Consider the following 22,436-nt stretch of genomic DNA (forward strand, 5'->3'; position numbering starts at 1 on the left):
ATAGGTAGTCCCTTAAGAAGGGCATTAAGTAGGATGGTAAAATAGACAGCCCAAGATTTGGGGTCAGAGTGGAACAAGTCTCCAGGTAGGCCATCTGGGCCTGCAGCTTTAGCTGGGACCAATCTATTAATAGCAGACATGACTTCTGTTTCAGTAAAGGGATCATTGTCAGGCGGGGTTAGGTCTGTGGAAACAATAGCAGAAAAAGCACCGGTACTTTGTGCACTGTCATCCGAGTAAAGTGTCGAAAAATGGATAAACCACTCGTAGTTGGTAATATGGTTAGGAATTGTATCAGGTTCCAAAATGTGGTCCCATCCCTTGCTAGGCTGGCATCTTTTAAGGCCAGCCAGTGAGATTCTTCCCATGTACGCTTTGCGTTGTCTACAGCCTTCCTATATGTAGACCTAGCATTCTTGATTAGGATGCAATCCTTAGTTTTAATAGCAGATACAAGCGTTTTTCTGCTGGATCTGCACTCAGAATTGAACCAAGAACCGGGTGTTTTGTGTTTGTGGGAGTTGTTAGAGGAAAGAGATATAAAAAGAGACCCAATTGACTCAATGGTGTCTGCATGGATAGACACGGCCCTTGATTTCTCGTTAGCATCTTCACAAGCTTGCCTAAGATCATCCGTTTTTAATAGCAGTATTTCTTTAATAGTGGACAGTTTTTGGGTGTCAACTGCAACTTTGGGCCATTTGAGATATCTTTTACAATTAGATGGGATAACATCTCTTGTAAGCAATGTCGGACGATGATCAGAGGTTGATTGATCAGGGGTCCATGGGCTCTTTAGAGTCAGGCAAAGGGGGTTATGGTCACTGTCGATGGTAGGGACAATAACCATATCCACTGCATAATGCCAGAGTCTTCGGTCAATTAGGATGTAGTCGATTCTTGATGGGCTAGAGATTCTATTAAATGTAGAAGCTGCATGGAGGTCGGAAGGAAGTCGACCATTAGCAGCTCTCAGCCCATATTCCATAACCAGAGCATTCAATTGAATTACCACTGGTGACCATCTCGTTACTGGGGGGACAGAAAGGGAGGGTATACCCCACCTAGTGTCTTCCTCTGCAACATCCAAGATGTCTTCGGTGGCAAGGGGTTCAAAAGTACAATTCAGGTCTCCGGCAGCCAGAATAAATTAATTCGGAGGGCAAGAGGAAAATTCCTCTTCTAAGATAGTAACAGTAGGGGACTTGGATCCTCCTTGGGTACCCCTAATGTAGATGTTAAAAAGCTCAATAGTTGGCCCCCCTTTCAACCCATTCAGGGTTAAGTGCAGCACGTCTGGAGACGGACATTGTACATGTCTAACTCTACAGGAAAGGGCTATATTAATCCATATTATGAGTCCCCCCGAGGGGCGTCCACGGCCAATAGTGACCGCAGGGACGCAATAGCATGAAAAACCTGATTTAAATAAGGGTGTGACACTCCAGGTCTCTTGAAATATACAGACATCGAACGTGGCTATAAACCTATTCCATTCGGGGAGTGAAAGTTTAGCTTTCAGACCCGCAATGTTCCACGAGATAATTTTAAGAGTCGTATTTGGTGCTGAAGAGGGGGAAATGGCGGGGTCCAATGAGATAAAAGTTGGAACAACCCTTGTTAGTGCGCCTTCCCCCCTGTCCCCATTGAGAATGGTGGAGGATGATGTTAAGGGGGTCAATCTATGGTTGGGGATAAGAGCAACTTGAGTTGCTTCAGTAGGAGGTGGGGACGTGTGGGACACAGTTGTTAGTCAGTCAATTTGTCCAAGTAAGGATGTTCCCTCGAGCCTTTGATAGGGCAACCCACTTCTCTGCCCCACAGGGGCATGGCTCAATGTAGAAGGATGTTTAAACTGAATGGAAGAAGAGTCAGAGGAGGAAGATCTATACTCTAGTGCAATAAGGCCCTCAGCTAAATAATGGTTAGCTAAAGTCAATTCAATCGTGTCCGTTGGGGAATTATTGGATCTTAGTCTGCGAGCCCTCAGGAGGTCATCTCTGATAACAGATCGACAACCTCTAGTGTGGCGGATCCAATGCGTAACTTTATTCTTTAAGGATTCTTCACACTCATACCTATTACTCTTGGGGACTCCCACCATATGGACAATGGGCCGGGAATTGGCCCTATGATTTTGCACTACGAAGGGTTTACAGAGTGAGTTGGGGGCTGCAGATTTTGAAGAAAGATGACACTGATTAATTGTAACATTGTCATGCAACGTTGAGTGCATTCTTTTGTTAGAGGTGGATAAGCCAGTCCCAGCTCTGGTAGATGGTATAGAGTTTAATCTGGCTTGGTAAGGTGGGACTGGCGGTTGAATGGGCGTGATTATACTAGAGTCAGTAATGGTAAGGGAAGAAGTACATGGTGAATGGGGGTAATGAGCAATGCTTGTTGGTACAATTGATGGTTGTGAAGGCTGTATAAGGGGTCTTTTCACTTCTAATAATAATTCCTTAACTAGCACTTTTAGGTCACTAATTTCGAGTTTCAGTGCATTAATGGTTTCCATAAGTAGGCCCGGCGCTGGGTCTGCAACTGTCACCCATTGGTGGCTGTCCATATGCGGGGGCGGTCCAGGAGCAAGAACTCCATCGCCGGGAAGGTCTAAAACGGCAGGTATTGGCAAACTAGAAGCAATGTCACAACAGTCTGCAGAGTCATTGCCCAAGTCAGATAAGACCTCAAAGCGGTTTTTGCACAGAATGACAGTGGGTTCAAGAGGTACCCTGTTATCCACAGACACACAAGGGCTTAAAACTTCGATAGTTGATCCAAGGATAGTAGAGTGGTTTTGAGTACTATCCAGAGCTGTTGATGTTTGTAAAATAGAGGAAGGTGGGGCAGTTTTCTTTGTAAACATTTGGGGGATAGTAACAAGGCCTGGGCAGGGATTGCTTGCAGGTAAAGGAGACGGAGGCAAAGACATAATAGTTAAATCAGGATCCAGGAGCGTAGTACAATCATCGACTAAGGATTCAATACGTTGTAAGGTAGAAGATGGAATAGTTTTCTTAGTGGATTTACGGGCCTTGTTTCTTTTGGCCACGCTGCCATTAGCATCCATCATTTTCCTTTTACCCATTATGGCTCTGGATCTGTCCCGCTAGATGGTATATCAGCAGAGTACACTACAAGCGTAGCAAAAGTCCCCACAACCGCAGCACAAAATTGTACCTTCAGATGATGTAGCACCCAATGTTGTTGAGGGAACACGCTGGCCTCGAAGCTCGGATGACAGGGACGTGGCCCTGCCCTGCCTCCTCCTGCCCCGGACGGCCACAGACGGCCCGCCCTCTGCCCGGGCTCACCGCGCGCGTCCCGCGATGCGGAGGGAGCCTCTGATTAAATAGCGCCTCCGGGCGCGCTGGTGTCCGGCAGGAAGTCCGGTCCGGAACAGAGAATGCCGGGAGCTGTAGTTCCCCCCCAGCTGCGGCCAACGGTGGAGAGTGGCGGCGAGGGGAACAAACAGCGTCGGTGTCCCGGGTGCGGTGCTGCCTGGAGGTAGGTCCGCTGTCCTTGGGCCAAGTGAAGTGCCCCCCCGCTCCACCGAGGGAGCCTCTGATTAAATAGCGCCTCCGGGCGCGCTGGTGTCTGGCAGGAAGTCCGGTCCGGAACAGAGAATGCCGGGAGCTGTAGTTCCCCCCCAGCTGCGGCCAACGGTGGAGAGTGGCGGCGAGGGGAACAAACAGCGTCGGTGTCCCGGGTGCGGTGCTGCCTGGAGGTAGGTCCGCTGTCCTTGGGCCAAGTGAAGTGCCCCCCCGCTCCACCGAGGGAGCCTCTGATTAAATAGCGCCTCCGGGCGCGCTGGTGTCCGGCAGGAAGTCCGGTCCGGAACAGAGAATGCCGGGAGCTGTAGTTCCCCCCCAGCGGCGGCCAACGGTGGAGAGTGGCGGCGAGGGGAACAAACAGCGTCGGTGTCCCGGGTGCGGTGCTGCCTGGAGGTAGGTCCGCTGTCCTTGGGCCAAGTGAAGTGCCCCCCCGCTCCACCGAGGGAGCCTCTGATTAAATAGCACCTCCGGGCGCGCTGGTGTCCGGCAGGAAGTCCGGTCCGGAACAGAGAATGCCGGGAGCTGTAGTTCCCCCCCAGCTGCGGCCAACGGTGGAGAGTGGCGGCGAGGGGAACAAACAGCGTCGGTGTCCCGGGTGCGGTGCTGCCTGGAGGTAGGTCCGCTGTCCTTGGGCCAAGTGAAGTGCCCCCCCGCTCCACCGAGGGAGCCTCTGATTAAATAGCGCCTCCGGGCGCGCTGGTGTCCGGCAGGAAGTCCGGTCCGGAACAGAGAATGCCGGGAGCTGTAGTTCCCCCCCAGCTGCGGCCAACGGTGGAGAGTGGCGGCGAGGGGAACAAACAGCGTCGGTGTCCCGGGTGCGGTGCTGCCTGGAGGTAGGTCCGCTGTCCTTGGGCCAAGTGAAGTGCCCTAAACGGGGCTGCTGGACTGTAGTACTGTCATGTATTGTAGTGTCTATTTTACAATTTAGTCCTTTGTGTGCAAACCTTTTAAGTAATTCATTAGTATACATTACAATATTGTGAAATAAATGTATATTTATTCTTACAATTGTTTTTTTGTGGTTTTAGGAGAACAAGGTTATGTACTCACGGCTTGTCTGATGGCCCCTACAGTAAATTAAAAAATGATGCAGAAAATAAATTTAATTTGGCCAATAAGAAAAACAGAAATATTATAAAAAGGATTTTTGGGATTTACTAATTTCACTTCAAATCAGCAGCGGGCCGTGCAGGTAAGAGCGGTGGGGCCGGATGGGGGGGATTTTGACAGATGACGACGAGGGAAAATGAATTATTTATTTAATTTTCCCTCATGGTCGTCTGTCGAATCTCCCCCGGACCTGGCCCCACCGCTCTTACCTGCACGGGACGTGACTGCTACAGATATTTGGACCAATCTGAAGGACAATGATTTTATATCTCAAACAGTCTGCAAAACAGTCATCCTGTGTGCTACAGTGTTACTCTCCATGACATCCTTGACTGATCTTCCGTTTCTTGTAAATAATATAATGTAAATGATGATATTTAAGAACAAAACCATTCACACCTGGAATTATTTTTCCAGGAGGGACGAATTAGAAGGAAGAAATTAGTTTGAAATTTTTTACAGCAGTTCAAACTTTGGGGTATATTCTCATGGCGGTATTTCCGCGTTAGTGGCACTTTTCTGCCGCTAAAGCGGCCATATTTTTTATCGCCCTATTACCAAGCTGTCGCTAACAGCTGTTAGCGACAGATTTTAGGTGAAAACGTCTGCAATAAAGATCGCTACTTCTGTTAGCGTTAATTATATGCAGGAGAGGCATTCCCGTGCAAAAACGGCCGCAAAGCCCACTACTCCATATTCACAAGGGGATCCTTGAAGTCCTGAAGCCCAAACAAACTGTCTCTTACTGCAGTTAGAGCCAGTTACTTAGGACCAGAAAATAGCTGGTCTTAAAAATGGGGATAACACTTGGGGCCTCATCTCAGCAGGTTTTGGTGCTGGACAGCGCTGCAAGCAATGTTGCACCGCTGCCCTGCGACAAAACTGCAGTGCATGAGTGCGCATTCCTGGGCCCCAGTCATGAAAAGTGTTGCAGCACTGCGACAAGACAGTGTTGCATTACCACTCACTACGCCCTTCTTGCAACAGCATGGATTCGCTGTATTCACTGGACAGCGTTGCATGACGCAAGTAATGACAGATACGGCAGGAATCCTTACGTATCTGTCTGCGCTAAAGTCACGAATTGCTGCAGTCATGTCACAACCATGACACAACTCCATCAATGCATGGGGCAAGCCTATCCCTGTGGCACTGCGTCACCCTCACGCCTGCCATCAGGCAGGCGGAAGGTATTAACGCAGTGACGTTCATGAGGGGTGCCCAAATGTCGGCGCTGTTGGAGATCCATCGGTGGTTGTTGAGCGCTGCGGTGTCATTGTTTGGAAGCATTTGTGGAGTGTTGGTGCTGAGGGAGTTGATGAAACGTTCTTCAATGGCCTTGATCCAGCTGCGAGGGGGTGCGATGATGGCAGTTGCACCTGGTGGGCAAGGTGAAGACGTGATGTTACCAATGATGGTCGGTCCAGGAGAGTCCGGTGTTGAGCCTGTAGTTGAAGTTCCCGCTAGCAGAGGTGACGTGCTCGACCGTGTGTCCTGCCATGTGGCTTGTTGAGGTGACTTGCAGCTTGCGTCTGATGTAAGGGACCTTCCCCAGGAGGGAGTGGAGTCCTGGTCACTGGGGTTGTCCAGGTGGAACTTGAGTTCACCTGGTAGGATGTCGTGGGTGGATGGGAGACCCTGGGGTGCAATGAGATCTACAATGGTATTGGAGAATGGGGGGCCAAGGCCCGGGGGCCTGCACATAAGGGTGCCACAGAGGATGTGCTTGGTCTTTGTCCGGATCTGGTAGTGGAGGTGGTCCATGGTCACCCTTGGGTCATTAGAGTGAGTGGTCAGTCGGAGTGTGCTTCTGTAGGTAATGGCAATGCCTCCTCCTTGATGATCAGGGTGCTCCTTGTGGATGATACTGCAGCCGTCACTTATGGCAATGGTGATGACTGGTCTGGAGCGGAGGTTGGCCCTGGCAGGCGAGGTGGTGTCCAGGGTTGATGGCGAGGAGGGTGCTAGCGTCATAGCGGTGCTGCTTTACATTGTATTTGATTACAACGCATTGTGAGGTTAGTAATGGGGTAATTTAAAAGTTTTTCGGGTAGGTATGGGTTTTAGATGTAAATTATGAAAATTGGGGTGTGTTTTGTTGTAAAATATGTAAATTGGGGTGTGCATTTGGGTCAAATTTGATTTTTGGGTGTTTTATGGGGGCTCAAAAAGGAATTCTAGGGTTCACATTGGGTTTGGGGTGCAAAGGTTAGTTTTGGGTTGCACTCACTGAAGTGGGAATAGTTGTATTAATATCTCCACTATGCAACACCTACTCTACTGTTAATTATCGCCGGTTGTTGCTGATATTCCCCCAAGTGCTCTGCTTATAAGCACCCCCCAATCCGGTTATCTCCAGCTACAAAGGGTTGCGATCCGAAAAGAGTTGTGCTAATTTTTAAATTTCCACCTTATCCATTATTTTACATGAGGCTAAAAAGTAGTCCTAACGCACAAATTTCCTATGGGGGTGAGACTAATAAGTATATCAAGGGTCATTCAAGGTTTTTTCTGCCCATACATCGACCAATTCATGACTCACTTTAAAGGCATTCAATGCCCGATATACTTTCCTCCCTCAATATTTCGGGGTCTGGGTTTTTGTCACCTCTAGATGTATGTTCAAATCACCACACACTATCACTGTCTCTGGCCAAGAGGCAAGCTCTACTTTAATTTCTTCCCAAATTTAGGTTCATCTTGATTAGACCCGTATATAGTCACCACTGTCACCCCCATGGGTAACCTTACAAATGCCCATCGCCCCCATTGATCCACTGCTGTTCGCATAGCCATTCCCATACATTGTTTAATATATATAGCAACTCCTCTAATCATAGAGGTCTGGGTAGAGCATGTTGCCAGGTCATAGCCCCTGAACTCAAGGGTACTTTTATTGCTCCAAGGTATATGCGTTTCCTGCAAGCAGATTATATCTGCATTAATAGTTTTAAGTATTTCATAAACCCTACCTCTATTATTCTCATCATTTCGGCCGCCCATGTTAACTGAGCATATCTTGAGTCTATCCAGATTGTCCTGCAATTTCCCTCATTAATTGCCTTTGCTTATTATGTTTCTAAATCCTATTCTTTCCTTCCTTATTGTTTATACCTGACTTTCCTTTTTCTATGTTCACCCCAGTCCCTCTTTCCCCCATCTCTCTGTTCCTCCAACTTGCCTGCCTTCTTCCGCCCCCTCCCCCATGCCCCCAGCCCCCTTGCTCACCCTCCACCGTGGAAGCGTCCAGACCCAAGGTCTGTGTGTGTGATGATGCAGTGCAGCACTATGATCAGTGACACCCCCTATTGCAAGAGAATACAAAAGAGAAAAAAACTTTTGAGAATATATGTAGGTTGAAAAGTTCATAACATAAAGTTTGTGCAGAACGAAGAGCGAAGAAAAAGTATACGGAAATCACTTCAATTTTCAACCCAGAGCATACTATAGCCCATACTAGCTCAATACTTTGCTTACTTTCATTGCTTACTTTCATTATTATTTATCACCGAGCACCCAGCCTGCCCCTGTTTACCACACTCTATTATTATATTGGTAACGCATTTCCCCACCTACATAGTATTCATTCCTATGTTACAGTCCCCTTGTGGTGACCTGACCTCAGGACACCCCCGCGCCGCACGGCCACCAGCTGTAGCGTGTGCGTCCCCTCGCTACTGTCCTCAGCCTCGCTGAGCCCGCCCCATCGACCCCGCCCCCCGCCGTCACATCTGGTGTGTGCTTTCTCCATTCTGTGCTGCCTGTATCGTTCTGCCCTCTGTTCTGTGCCCTGATTGTTATCCTATTTTTTCTGTGCCTGCATTGTTTTAGCGCCGCTCTCTGTGCCCCCCCACCCGCTTCCCGCTCCCCGCTTCCCGCCGCCTGCGTGCGGCCACGCCCCCTTTACCTTCTGTGCCCTCCCCGCTCCCACCTCCCAGCTGCCCCGCCCTCCCTCCCACTTGGCCATAAATGGCGACCGTGCAGCACAGGTGAGTGTGACCTGACCTCAGGACACCCCCGCGCCGCACGGCCACCAGCTGTAGCGTGTGCGTCCCCTCGCTACTGTCCTCAGCCTCGCTGAGCCCGCCCCGTCGACCCCGCCCCCCGCCGTCACATCTGGTGTGTGCTTTCTCCATTCTGTGCTGCCTGTATCGTTCTGCCCTCTGTTCTGTGCCCTGATTGTTTATCCTTTTTTTTCTGTGCCTGCATTGTTTTAGCGCCGCTCTCTGTGCCCCCCCACCCACTTCCCGCACCCCGCTTCCCGCCGCCTGTGTGCGGCCACGCCCCCTTTACCTTCTGTGCCCTCCCCGCTCCCACCTCCCAGCTGCCCCGCCCTCCCTCCCACTTGGCCATAAAAGGCGACCGTGCAGCGCAGGTGAGTGTGACCTGACCTCAGGACACCCCCGCGCCGCACGGCCACCAGCTGTAGCGTGTGCGTCCCCTCGCTACTGTCCTCAGCCTCGCTGAGCCCGCCCCGTCGACCCCGCCCCCGCCGTCACATCTGGTGTGTGCTTTCTCCATTCTGTGCTGCCTGTATCGTTCTGCCCTCTGTTCTGTGCCCTGATTGTTTATCCTATTTTTTCTGTGCCTGCATTGTTTTAGCGCCGCTCTCTGTGCCCCCCCACCCGCTTCCCGCTCCCCGCTTCCCGCCGCCTGCATGCGGCCATGCCCCCTTTACCTTCTGTGCCCTCCCCGCTCCCACCTCCCAGCTGCCCCGCCCTCCCTCCCACTTCGCCATAAATGGCGACCGTGCATACGTGCAGCGTTGACGCGCAGCGGGCGCGCCGATTGTGCGCCGAAGGTGCGCCAAAGGTAAGCCCGTCTGCGCCCGTCCGTGCCTGGCCCGCGCCCAGCGCCCGTACCCCTGGCCCCCGTGGACCCCAGCCCACCCGCCAGACGTACGACGCCGCCACCCTCAACGCACTCAACACCGTCCGAACCCCGGGATGCCATCAAGCCACCCCGAGACGCACCCACGGACCCTTCAGCTGCCTCACCTGCAAGTTCACCTGCATCCGGACCTGCCCCACACCAGCGCCCGCCAAGCCGAACACCAGCAGCAACCACCTCAAGTGCATCCTGCTCAACACCCGCTCCGTCCACAGACACGCCATCGAACTCTGGAACCTCCTCGACACCACATCTCCAGACGTTGCCTTCCTCACGGAAACCTGGATGAACGACTCCTCAGCGCCGGACATTGCCATCGCCATCCCAGAGGGATACAAGATCACCCGGAGGGATCGCGACAACCAGACTGGAGGAGGCATCGCCATCGTCCACAAGACCACCATCCGCATCACGACCAACACCGACGACACCCTGACTACCGCCGAACACCTACACTTCCAGATCCACATCGACCCCAAGACCACCCTCAGAGGCACCCTGATCTACCGACCCCCGGGACCACGCACACCATTCAGCGAAGACATCGCCGACTTCATCAGCCCACACGCCCTCCCCTCCGCTGACTACATCCTCCTGGGGGACATCAACTTCCACCTGGAGAACAACAACGACCGCAACACCACCACCCTGCTTGACAACCTCGCCAACCTCGGACTCAAGCAGCTGGTGTCCACCCCCACCCACCTCGCCGGACACACACTCGACGCCATCTTCTCAGCCAGCAAAGACATCGCCTTCAGCCACGCCACTGGACTCCACTGGACGGACCACAGCTGCGTCCACTTCACCTTCAGAAGAACCACGATCCACCACCACCAGCAACAGGATGCTCGAAGAAGCTGGAACAAGATCACAGCCGACCAGCTCGCTGCTTCCCTGAGCCAGCACCCTCCAGCCAGCTCAGCGAACCCTAGCCTGGCCGCCGACAACCTCACGAAGTGGATCAGCACCTGCGCGGACGAACTCGCCCCACTGAGGACCCCGCCCAGCAGACCCGGCAGCAAGAAGGCCCCATGGTTCACCGACGAACTCAAGAGCTCCAAGAAGAACTGCCGAGCCCTCGAGAAAGCCTGGAGAAGGGAGCCAACACCGGACAACATGACCAACCTCAAGCTCGCCACCCGGAAGCACCATCAACTGATCCACGCCACCAAGAAAACTGCATTCAAGGACCGGCTGGATAACAATGCACACAACTGCAAGGAACTCTTCAACATCGTGAAAGAGCTCTCCAACCCCAACGCCGGAAACAACGACATCACCCCGTCGCAACACCTCTGCAACTCCCTCGCCTCCTACTTCCACAACAAGATCGCGGACATACACAACAGCTTCATCCCACAAACAACGCCCCCCACGACCGCACCAATGCCCCCCACCACCACCCTCAGCGCCTGGACCCCGATCAACACAGAAGACACCATCCGCATGATGAACTCTATCCACTCCGGTTCTCCGACCGACCCCTGCCCTCACCATGTATTCAACAAGGCCGACGCTGCCATCGCACCCCACCTGCGGGACATCATCAACACCTCCTTCGACGACGCCACCTTCCCTGAGAGCTGGAAGCACGCCGAACTCAGCGCTCTACTAAAGAAACCAACAGAGGACCCCACCGAACTCGAGAATTACCGCCCCATCTCGCTCCTCCCGTTTCCAGCCAAAGTCATCGAGAAGACCGTCAACAAGCAGCTGGCCGCCTTCCTCGAGACAAATGGATCCCTCGACCCCTCACAGTCTGGCTTCCAAGCCAACCACAGCACCGAAACCGCCCTCATCGCTGCCACCGATGACATCCGAGCCCTGCTGGACAACGGAGAAACAGCGGCCCTCATCCTCCTAGACCTCTCCGCGGCATTCGACACTGTCTGCCACCGCACCCTAGTGCAGCGCCTCAGCAACGTCGGAATCCAGGAGAAGGCACTGGAATGGATCATCTCCTTCCTCGACGGAAGAACACAGGGAGTCCGCCTACCACCGTACAAGTCAGAGGCCACCAAAGTCATCTGCGGCGTCCCCCAAGGATCATCACTGAGCCCCACCCTCTTCAACGTCTACATGAGCCCCCTTGCGGCCATCACACGCCAACACAACCTCAACATCATCTCCTACGGAGACGACACCCAGCTGATCCTCTCCCTGACCAACGACCCCGCCGCCGCCAGAGCCAACCTCCACGAAGGGATGAAAGACGTAGCCGAGTGGATGATGACCAGCCGCCTGAAACTGAACTCAGACAAGACGGAAGTCCTCATCCTGGGCTCCTCGCCTTCCGCCTGGGATGACTCCTGGTGGCCCCCCGCCCTGGGCACCGCACCCAAACCGACAGACCACGCACAAAACCTGGGCTTCATCCTGGACTCCTCCCTCTCCATGACCAGACAAGTCAACGCCGTCTCCTCGTCCTGCTTCAACATCCTGCGCATGCTACGTAAGATCTTCCGGTGGATTCCCACCGAGACCAGGAAGACGGTCACCCAGGCCCTTGTCACCAGCCGACTGGACTACGGCAACGCCCTCTACGCCGGAACCACCGCCAAGCTCCAGAAGAGACTCCAGCGGATACAGAACGCCTCAGCCAGACTCATCCTCGACATCCCCCGAAGCAGCCACATCTCTGGACATCTGAGAGACCTACACTGGCTCCCCGTCAACAAGAGAATCACCTTCCGTCTCCTCACCCACGCACACAAAGCCCTACACGACCAAGGCCCGAGCTACCTCAACAACCGCCTCAACTTCTATGCCCCCAAACGCCATCTCCGATCAACCAGCCACGCCCTCGCCGCCGTCCCCCGCATCCGAAGAGCGACAACAGGAGGAAGGTCCTTCTCCTACCTGGCCGCCAAGTCCTGGAACTCCCTCCCGACTGACCTGCGCCTGACCCAAGACCACCTCTCCTTCAGGGAGAAGCTCAAGACCTGGCTGTTCGAGCAGTAGCGGCACCCCCCCCCAAGCGCCTTGAGACCCTCCGGGTGAGTAGTGCGCTTTATAAATGGCTTGATTGATTGATTGATTGATTGATTGCTTGTCAAAAATCAAAACCTTGCTCTCTTATCCCCTCAGTTCTGCCAGAGCTTCTTTTGCTTTAATCTCTGAGTTATAGTAGTGGGTTTATAAACAAATCCTGCGCACACGTTTTGGAATAAAGAGACATTGAAAATAAAGAGAAAGGATATGGGTTTCTAGGCCACACCTCACACTGGGGTTTTGGGTCTTCCCCTGACCTGTTTGCACCGTGAAGCTTTTGTTCTTTGTTTTCTCTCTATACCCTACTGTTAACCTGCCTGAGCGCCAAAATTTCCTGTTCCCTAAAACCCTTCGCAGAGAATTTATAGTAGTGGGTGCGACCTCCTACTACTATCTTTAGCTTAGCGGGGTTCATCAGATATGCCTGGGCACCCTTGGCTTGAAAGGGGGCAATCATTTGCCGCAGTCTCCATCGCCTTTTGACTGTTATGTGGCAAAAATCTGGCCTTGCAAAGAAGGCAACATCATCAACTTTCTGCTCATTTTCTGGTTTAGCCTATTCCCAGATATTCTGACGTAGTCATATATAGACGCACATCGGTGCCTTCTCGACCCTCCAGAATGCCTGAGAAGCGCAAATTGTTGTGCCGTTGGCGGTTTTCTTGTTCCTCCAGCTTCCATTGAATGTCTGTCACTCTGTCACTCTAGCCTCTTGCTCCTCTGACTGTGTCTGAACACCTGAAATGTCATCCTCTAGGGACATAGTTCATGTCTCTAGCTCGGTTAGACGCTCACTGATATTGTTGCAAACTTTCGCAACTTTCCGAACAGTACCTTGCATTTTTCAGAGAGCCGCCTGCGAAAGTTTGCTGTCTTGTCTTGTCTCTTCCAGATGAGACATAATTGCTTGTAGTATAACATCCAGTGTTGAGACCGAGCTATCTTGAGGATCGGTGTCTAAATTCCACGCAGCGGCCCCACTTAGTTGTGAGGTCAGAGAATAGACCCAGTTAAGGTCTTCTTGCCCTCCTTTTTTCATAGTTGCATCCTTCCCTAACCAACTAGATCTTGTGCCTGCTTTGCATAAAGTTGCTGCAGAGTCCACCTCCCTGGTATAGCTTTCGCTAGAGCCTGTCAATGATATCGATTCATCCGCTGAGACAGTACTTTCTGACAGGGAGTAAAAACAATGTGTCACTTCTGAATCCTTCCCTTCTTTTCCTGACCGGCTCGCCTTACTGCCTTGCATTATGATGAACCCTAACCCATCGAAGAGGCTAGCAGGGTATTGTAAGGATAGTGCATCCTCTTGTGCCGTTTTTTAAATTTATTTAGAGGGTTCACCTCTGGAGCTGGTTCTCCCCGCTTGCCATCCATCTGTTGTAGGTCAACGCGTACTGCTGCTGCTTGTACTTGGGGTTGTGGGAGGTCATTTTTTATTAGATCGCTATTCTTAGAGCTGACTGCGCCCCCTCTGCTTCTGCTTCTTTTGCCCCTTGCAGCCCTACCATCCTTCCCCCTCTGCTCCCACTGCGCGACTTTTGCTGCTGCCTGGTACCTGCAGTTGTGATCTCGGCGTTCCCAGTGTCCATTGTATTTGCTTCCTTCACCGCTGCTCCCCCAGCTCCCTCGGTGATTTCTGTGTTCCCTACCAGGGTGCTTGCTTGGAGGATTCCATCTGGCTCACTGAGTACTACACTTTTTCTTTAGGATCCCCTCAGCAGGTCCGCAACTGTGTGGCCGGGCAGATGTTTCTGGCGCGTGTCTCTGCTTTTCCCCTTCCCCTCCAAGGGGAACTTGTTCCAGATCACTCCCGGAGCTCGCTGTCCCAAACAAAGCGCTGTTCCTGCTTCAAACTCCACGGCAATGTCCGTTGTTGCAGCTCTGGCGCCCTCTATCCCTGGGCCGCCAGCCGTGGTCCTCAATCTCTTTCCATGCGCCCTGGATTGAGCGTGCTTTGGCTTCATGTTTTACGGTGAGGGGTCGGCGGGGTGAGCAGAGTTTTCCAAGGCGATACTTAATTTGCAGCAAGCGAATGACAGCTCTTGTTGCCCCGTGGTTATCGTACCCTCTGTCGGACAGCTATGCATCCACTCTGCCAGAACTCTTTGTGGGGTGTCCAAGATTAGCCTTAGCGGTGGCAGCATCCTCTCCTTTTCACCCGCTCCATATATCTTTATATGGGCTCATAGATCATGTTGCTGCGAGCTGCAGTGGTCATCTCTGCCGACCGCCATCTTGCTTCCCAGAAATGGGGCTGGATTCAATTTGTTCCCTCGGATCTGAGTTTTTTTATGATGTGCATGACATGCTTTTGAGTAAACTGTGGGCTGTAATCATTATGGTTTGCGCAAGTTGTTAAGTGCCTACTTAGATATGCCTCTCTTTCTGTGGAGCTTGTTCGTTATGTTGAAACGTTGTCAAAGTTGGTGAGGAGGAGGTGACTTTTAAAATTGTTGAGGAGATCGGGCATTGGTGGCGTCTTTTGAACTTGGGACTGGCTTGGCCCTTCGCAGTACTACCTGTCTGATTGGTGTGCAGTGCTGTGCCCCGTCGTTGTATGCCATGGCTATATGATGTATCCAGACAGTTTCCGTGATGTCTGGATTGTAGTGACGATTGTCCCCATTTATCAGGCTGTTTATATTGGCCTAAAAGAGTTTTGGCTTTCTTTGCTGGCTGGCGTGGAGTACTTTCACCTAGATGGCATTGTTGTATGTGTGCTTCGCCACCCTAATCGCTTTTTGATATGAACATTTCATTTTTGTGATTGTGGTGATTGAATCCTAATTTGGTTAGGGAACGCTAGAACGCATGGTTCTGAGTACTTTAATGAGTTGTTTTTTCATGGTCTTTAGATTTTGAGTAAACCAAGGTGCACCAGTGTTCCCTTCTACTTTACGGCTTGAAGGTTTAATTGGGAATTTTGAGATTAAGACTTTGACAAAGTCCTCCCAAACCTCTGCCGGAGTTGACTTGTCATTGACATATGTCAGAAGGGTTGTGCTGGCCTCCATGATAGTGCCTATTGAGTCCTCGTTCCATTTCGACATGCTTTAAGTTGTAAGACTGAACTGCCAAAATGAGGACATGGGCTTTCTGAGTCCTCCTGGGAGTATGATCTAGAGTGAATGTTTGTGCAAAGTGGTTGTTTTCCGATCTTTCTTTTATGTGAAAGTTGGAGATGTGTGTAAACATGTCTAGGTTTGCCAGGGTAAAGTCTATAGTAGAGCAAGTTCTATTAGTTACTCTTTTAAAGGCTGCTGGGTTGTCCAAGAGGCTTTGTCCAGTTAGCGTGAACAAGGCCAGATCTTCTAGCACTGCGATGCATTTTTACCAGGCACTTCACATCTAGTTTAAGATTACTAAGGTCCAGAGATCCCGATTCCAGAGAGAATTGCCCAATATGTATATAACTTGTTGCTGACGGAGATTGACTCGAGACACTGGACCTCTATAGTCTCAGACAAAGTACATGCTTAAGATGTGAGTCAAAAACTCTTCCTGAGTAAGTTTTGAAATAAAGATGATCAAAGTACTTGGATCAGTGCAAGTTTTTATTTTGCTTATTCATTTTATTATTTCTTTCTTCACATTTGCAAAAAAGTTGTAAATGGCCTTATTATTTCTTTCTAATGCAGACATGAGTAGCGGGATGCACACCATTGTTCTCTGAAATTACTCGTAGGCTTGACTTGTATTACTGTGTAGGCGTGCATGCCAGAAAAGCGCTCCGTCCAAATTGCGCTTGCAAAATGAACAAAACCCGTGGACCCTGTTACAGCTCCATATACCGGCAGCACAGCCAATCCTTTAAATGAGTCCAATCAATTAAATCAGGTTATCTTCAATCTCTATGTACTCTATCAATTTAATCCATTGCTTTTTTCTGCCATTTTCTGTCCGTTTACTTCAATTCATTATACTCATTCTGGTTCGAATAAATCACCCACACACAGGAGGCAAAGTAATTTCCAAATGTCACGTGTTTAATCGAATTTGCCCAATGCATTTCGGGACGAATCCCTTCGTCAGGGGCATCTAAAATACACAAATTAAATGAATGTCAACATAATCATTGCGAATACTGTGATGCTCTACACATATTAAAAATAATCGTTTTTTATCGTAATTGCTGCTCAATGCTTAAACACATGCTCTAAAACCACTGCTGTTGAACATGACACCGGGCCCACTATACCGATACTGACTCATAGTCTCCCCACTCTGGGACTTCACATGTCTTGTAAATAACCCACCTCCATTCAACTGATGTTTTTACCCTTATTAAGAAAACCATGCTGTGGAGTACTTTGCATAATGCTGCTCTCCTGCGCTTACCGTGACATATGTCTTCAAGAATTAGAAAGCTGCGGAGCCACGCTTGATGCCTGTTACTAATTCATACGCACATTTTCTTCCATTTCATTGGCATTTCCGAGGTGCTCACGCACTCGACTTTCTCTCTGTAGTGAAAAAACCTTTTACGCTGCTCAACTGATTCTTATGCTAATCGCTGCGTACCAATTGTTATCAGGTGCTCACAACTACGAAGCTCTAACCGACTAGCTTCCGGTCAAAATAAAAAAACGTGCTTTTTTTCTCCTTTTAACCAGTGAGAACTACGTTGCCCAGAATCCCATATGTCACATCTTAATCACCAACAACTCCCCCGTAGCTGATGCCGTTAAACCCTTTAACTACAACAGTGATATATGCGCCAGCACATGACCTTGATCAACAACACGTTGAGTAATAACTGTTTATGGCTAGTTAAAAATCACAATGACATATTAACATTTCTCCACCAATGCTTCAATCGTGACAAAGACAACTCCCATGTGTGTGTAAGCCATTTCAGTTCTTTCATTGGAATCTGTAAATCTTTCGTTTTTCCATAATCATCAAAATCTGTTCGTGGGTGCAAACTCGCAGGTAGGACGGAAATCCATATAATGCAGACATGAGTAGCGGGATGCACACCATTGTTCTCTGAAATTACTCGTAGGCTTGACTTGTATTACTGTGTAGGCGTGCATGCCAGAAAAGCGCTCCGTCCAAATGCTTATTATTTCTTTCTTCACGTTTATAACCGAAGTGAACACACTAGTGGGAGAATCGTGCCTAGGACTGCACCATGCTTGGGATTGCCCCGGAATTACAACCAGTGAAATAGACTAAAAATTACTGTTCTGTCTGGTTATGAAGCAAGTATGAAAAATGCAATGCTAAATCAAAATATTGTATTGGAACGCCAGAACAACAAGACTTGAAAAAGCCCTGGCCCAATCTTGAGCCTCTGGGTGAAACACGTGTCGGCTGTTCACTTCGTTTATAAACGTGAAGAAAGAAATAATAAGGCCATTTACAACTTTTTTGCAAATGTGAAGAAAGAAATAATAAAATGAATAAGCAAAATAAAAACTTGCACTGATCCAAGTACTTTGATCATCTTTATTTCAAAACTTACTCAGGAGGAGTTTTTGACTCGCATCTTAAGCACGTCACATCTAGTTTGGTTGCCTTGCCTAGCTTTTAATGGTCCTGATAATTTACTATTTTTACTAACCCTGGGCGTAGTTCGCGTAGTCGCGCTACGCGAAGCTACGCGAAGATGTTCTTGCACTACACGAGCTACGCGTAGCTTCGCGAGCGTGCGTAGTTCCTTGGGGCGCCCGTTCGCACTGTGTTTTTCTTGTTCGGGAGCACGTGGTGCGTGTTCGGGGCGCTGTTTGCATGCTCGGGGGATAATATCTCGAGAACTTGCCCATGCGGTCGCCTATGGGCACGGACATCTTGTTTTTCAATTGTCCTGCGCGCTCGCAATGCCTTATTTCCTGTTCCGGGTCGCGTATAGCGTGTTTGCGATGCGCATGTCATGTTCGGGAGCGCATTTTACTTGTTCACGACGATTATTGCGTGTTTGCGAGAAATATCACGCAAACTTACCCACGCGGTCGCGAATGGGTGCGGCCATCTTGTTTTTCACTCTATGCTATGGTTCTGGGTCTACTTTTCTATCCTCCCTTAATCTTTGGAATCATTAGTTTTTTACACAGTTTTTCTAACTTTTTTTATTTATCATCTATCTCTCTCTGTCCCTAAGTTTATATTTTGCATTTTATTTCTACTTTTACTGTGCTTTTTTAACTTTATATTACTTCTTTTTTTACGCTACTACTTCTTCCCCTTAACTTTCTTTTTTCCCTTCTAACTTTTCTTTTCCGCCTCCCACCCACCCCAGAACCATGGCCAAGGGCACTGCCATTAACGGCTCAAAGGCAAAGCGCCTGCGCCCAAGAGCCGCTTGCCTTGCGGCAGAATGCGCCCTGCAGGGGTGCAGGCCCGGCAGCTTTTTGGCGAGGCCGATGTGGCCGCCCTTGTTTTTTTTATCCAGCGCCACCTCCACTTGACCTTGGCAACAGGCGGCAGACCCGGCTCCGGGTACCCTACCCAGGAGCGTCACCGTCGGTGGGCGAAGGTGCGTCGGGCAGTGTTTCGGTGCTCAGGGGTCTGGCGCACTCATAACCAGCTGGCCCACCGGTGGTCTGACATCCTGGACCGGGAGCAGGACCTGTTGGACCTGCTAGGTGTCGAGGTCGTTGGGCTTGGTGAGTAACTTAGTATAAGTATTATGTATACATTTTTGATGAATAACAAGGTTACTGCTGCTAACGTTGCTGGTAAATTACGTGTCAAAATCTTCGGTGATTGTAGGACACAGGTGCTCGGTGCTACTCTTACTTGTTTGCAACTTTGCGCTAGCTTGGGCTCATTAATGTAAGAGTTTATTTTAGAGAACTGAAGATAGGTAATGCTATTGCTAGAGAGACTCTAGTCCTTCCATTGTCCTCCTGTGAAATAGTGGTGGATGGATACTAGGTTTAGTTAGTATTAGTTCATAATTTTTTACAGTCTGCGTAAAGCCTCCTCTGTCACTGAGTGCTGCTTACCCCAGTCCTCCGTAGAACCTTTTGTAGTTTGTTTAGTGAGTGGTAGGCTTAGCAGGGTCAGTCAGTAGCAGAACAAGATCAGATGCAACCAACCCACAATTTGGTGTATGCACAAATTTATGCATGTGTCCTCCATCTCATCAATGCATTTTTGATGGCTAAAAGACTTAGTGAACAATTGGCCCGTCTGGAATAGGTTGTCGAGCTCAGGTGGTACTTAGGCTTCGTTAGTATTTGGAATCAGAATGATTATGGAACACTGGTGTGTTCATAAATAAGTAGACGATCCGTGAATCCAGCAAGCAGCCCAGTAGTCGATCCATCTGATTAGATAGGTCAATTTTATTGCAATTGTTGTTTCCTAAAATGTTTGTGGACTTTTTTAAAAATGATTTATTTGTTTCACAGCACTCCTTAATGTTTGTCTCTTTCTTTATTATATCTTACATGAACATCAGCACCACCCAGGGGCAAGAAGACAGGGTCCGAGTCGGCGGGACAACAACAACCAAGAGACGACCGTTCCTCTACCGAGGCTCCTGCTGCTGACCCCAGTAAGTCCTCCAGTGGTTAATATTAACAATGATATTTCCCTAACTTTTACTGCATCTTTTTGTTCCGAACTATTAATTATGGTTCCACTTTCTAATTCTATTTTTTACAAAACCTTCTTTGACCTTGACTATCTGTTTCCAAATTTTGGTTATCCCTGCCTCTAAGTTCCTTCTAACTGCCTCTGCTATGACTCTCTGTACTACTACTACTATTAGTCTGCCTGTAGCTAAGCTTGCACAGTTGGCCACTCTTTATTGAAGGTTTTCTTTGGAATAAAACTCAGATTGACCAATAGCTCTAGCCACTGTGTCCTGTCCTTTGGGTTGTCCTCTTCTAGTCTTCTTAATCTTGAGGCTTTGACAATTCCCACCAACAAAATGCCCAACCAGATATTTGACTACTATTTTGGATAGGATAGTACATACTACTACTGTTGTAGGGATTCTGCAGAGCCACATACAGAACTTTGCACAAGAAAATAGGATGTTGGTGATGGGAGGTTGGACCTTACTCACACCTCAGTCAGAAGAACCCACAATCCCCTGACCGACTAGGTATAGTGTCTCATTAGGTCCTGACAAGAAGATACACAATGATGATGAGACAACCCAGAACATAACACCCTTTTACTCACTCACTTGTGTAAGTCCACCCCACCACACCAAATACCACAGAGTCTATGTGTAAGTTCCAAATGTTTATTTCCAAATAAGTAACAAGCTCTGTACGTCGTGCGATGAAATTATTACTACAGCCAGCTTCAACAGCAAAAAGCATAAGATTAAAACAGTAAACATTGACAAGTGCAGGACAAGACAAAAGATCTGTGTGAATTCTGGAAGACCCCTCACCATAGAACGTAGAAATACTGGTTACATCATGCATCATAAGCTCTGCAAATCTCTGGTTTGTAGAAGGGAATCTTCCGCCTATTATGAGAAAAATGGTGCGAATTAGATATTATACTGCAATAATGCAAGCATTTCGCAGTCATGGCAAAAGGTGTAACATGTACATGGGATGGTTAAGCAATACGGATTAACCGAACTCCATAACATAGTGGCTTCTTTTTCGGCCTCTTCACTTGTACGCAACCGTCATGTGGCCTCAAAGGCGCCTACTGCACAACAAGCTGCGAGGTATAATATGCGCAAACAGAGTAGTAGACATGATGAATCTAAAAGGGTTACATGGCTCAGGCTAACTTTCCAAAGAGTAGGGTAGTACTAGATGACCCTAGGGACCATATAACACTACTAGTGTCTGTCTACTGACTCTACTCTGGTACCCGATTTGGACTATTGATGATGTATGTTGTATTAACTTTTTTTTCAATCTTCCTAGTGAAAATAATAAAATAGGGGAAGGTGTACAGGCATCTGAAAATGTGTAATTTTTTTCTAGGCATACTACCAACCACCAGTGCCGGTGGGGCCAGCAGCGATGGCGATGCGGCCATTCCGGAGGGGGCGGGAGACCAGGCGGCACCTGCAGGAGCGACAGGGGGGAAGCCAGCAGCAGTGGCAGGCGGTGGTAAGTTATATTCATTACTTCTTGACATTACTACTAGATGGAAGTGTGTTCACTTCACTCACTGTACTGTGAGACTTATTAAGTTGTAGTGAAAATTATACAACGGTTGAAGAAGACACCCTTTATTTAGCATTAGCAGCGTGAGTTGAGTAACCAATGGCCTCTTCTATCTGACTCCAACTCAGCTGTGAAGGTTTTATGGAGAAGACTAAAACTCAGATTAGATGACCTTGATGGAGGTGTTGAACAAAGAGGGATAGAAGGGTGGAAGGAGGAAGGACGGGCGAGATGTAATATGACTGGCAGAGAAGGATATGTTGGAAGCATGCATAGGTGGCTGATAGGAATCATATCAGATGCATGGGTTGTTAAAGGATGTGTGGAAGGTGAAAGAGGATGCCTGCCTGGGTGGGTGACACAGTATGGGTGGATACTAGATAGCAAGAATCATCAGCGGTGTTTGGTTCAAACTCAAAGCCAAGGCAAGCAAGGAAGGAGCGAACGCATGGGTGGTTGTTGGTGAAACCAACTAAGGTTTGTTAAGAGATATATAAAAAAGAATGATAGACATTTACTTTAATGGATGTATGCCTGGATGTACTATCATCAATAGACTGCATAGGTGGAGAATGTCACTGGAGAGTCTTCTTTTGAAGAGAATGTAAAAAGAACTGCGCCAGAGTAGCAAAGCGGAGGGGAATATAAGTAGTATTTTCAGAATACAGTTGACTCACAGTAGTTTGCAAGCACATCTTATATATATATTATCAAGTGCCTTCCTCCGACTCTAAGGACCACTCCCTACCTATGTTAATGTATTTTCGATTGTGTCAGCCAGCCTGCA

Source organism: Triturus cristatus, chromosome 7 (genome assembly GCF_964204655.1).
Source record: "Triturus cristatus chromosome 7, aTriCri1.1, whole genome shotgun sequence".
NCBI classification, from domain to species: domain Eukaryota; kingdom Metazoa; phylum Chordata; class Amphibia; order Caudata; family Salamandridae; genus Triturus; species Triturus cristatus.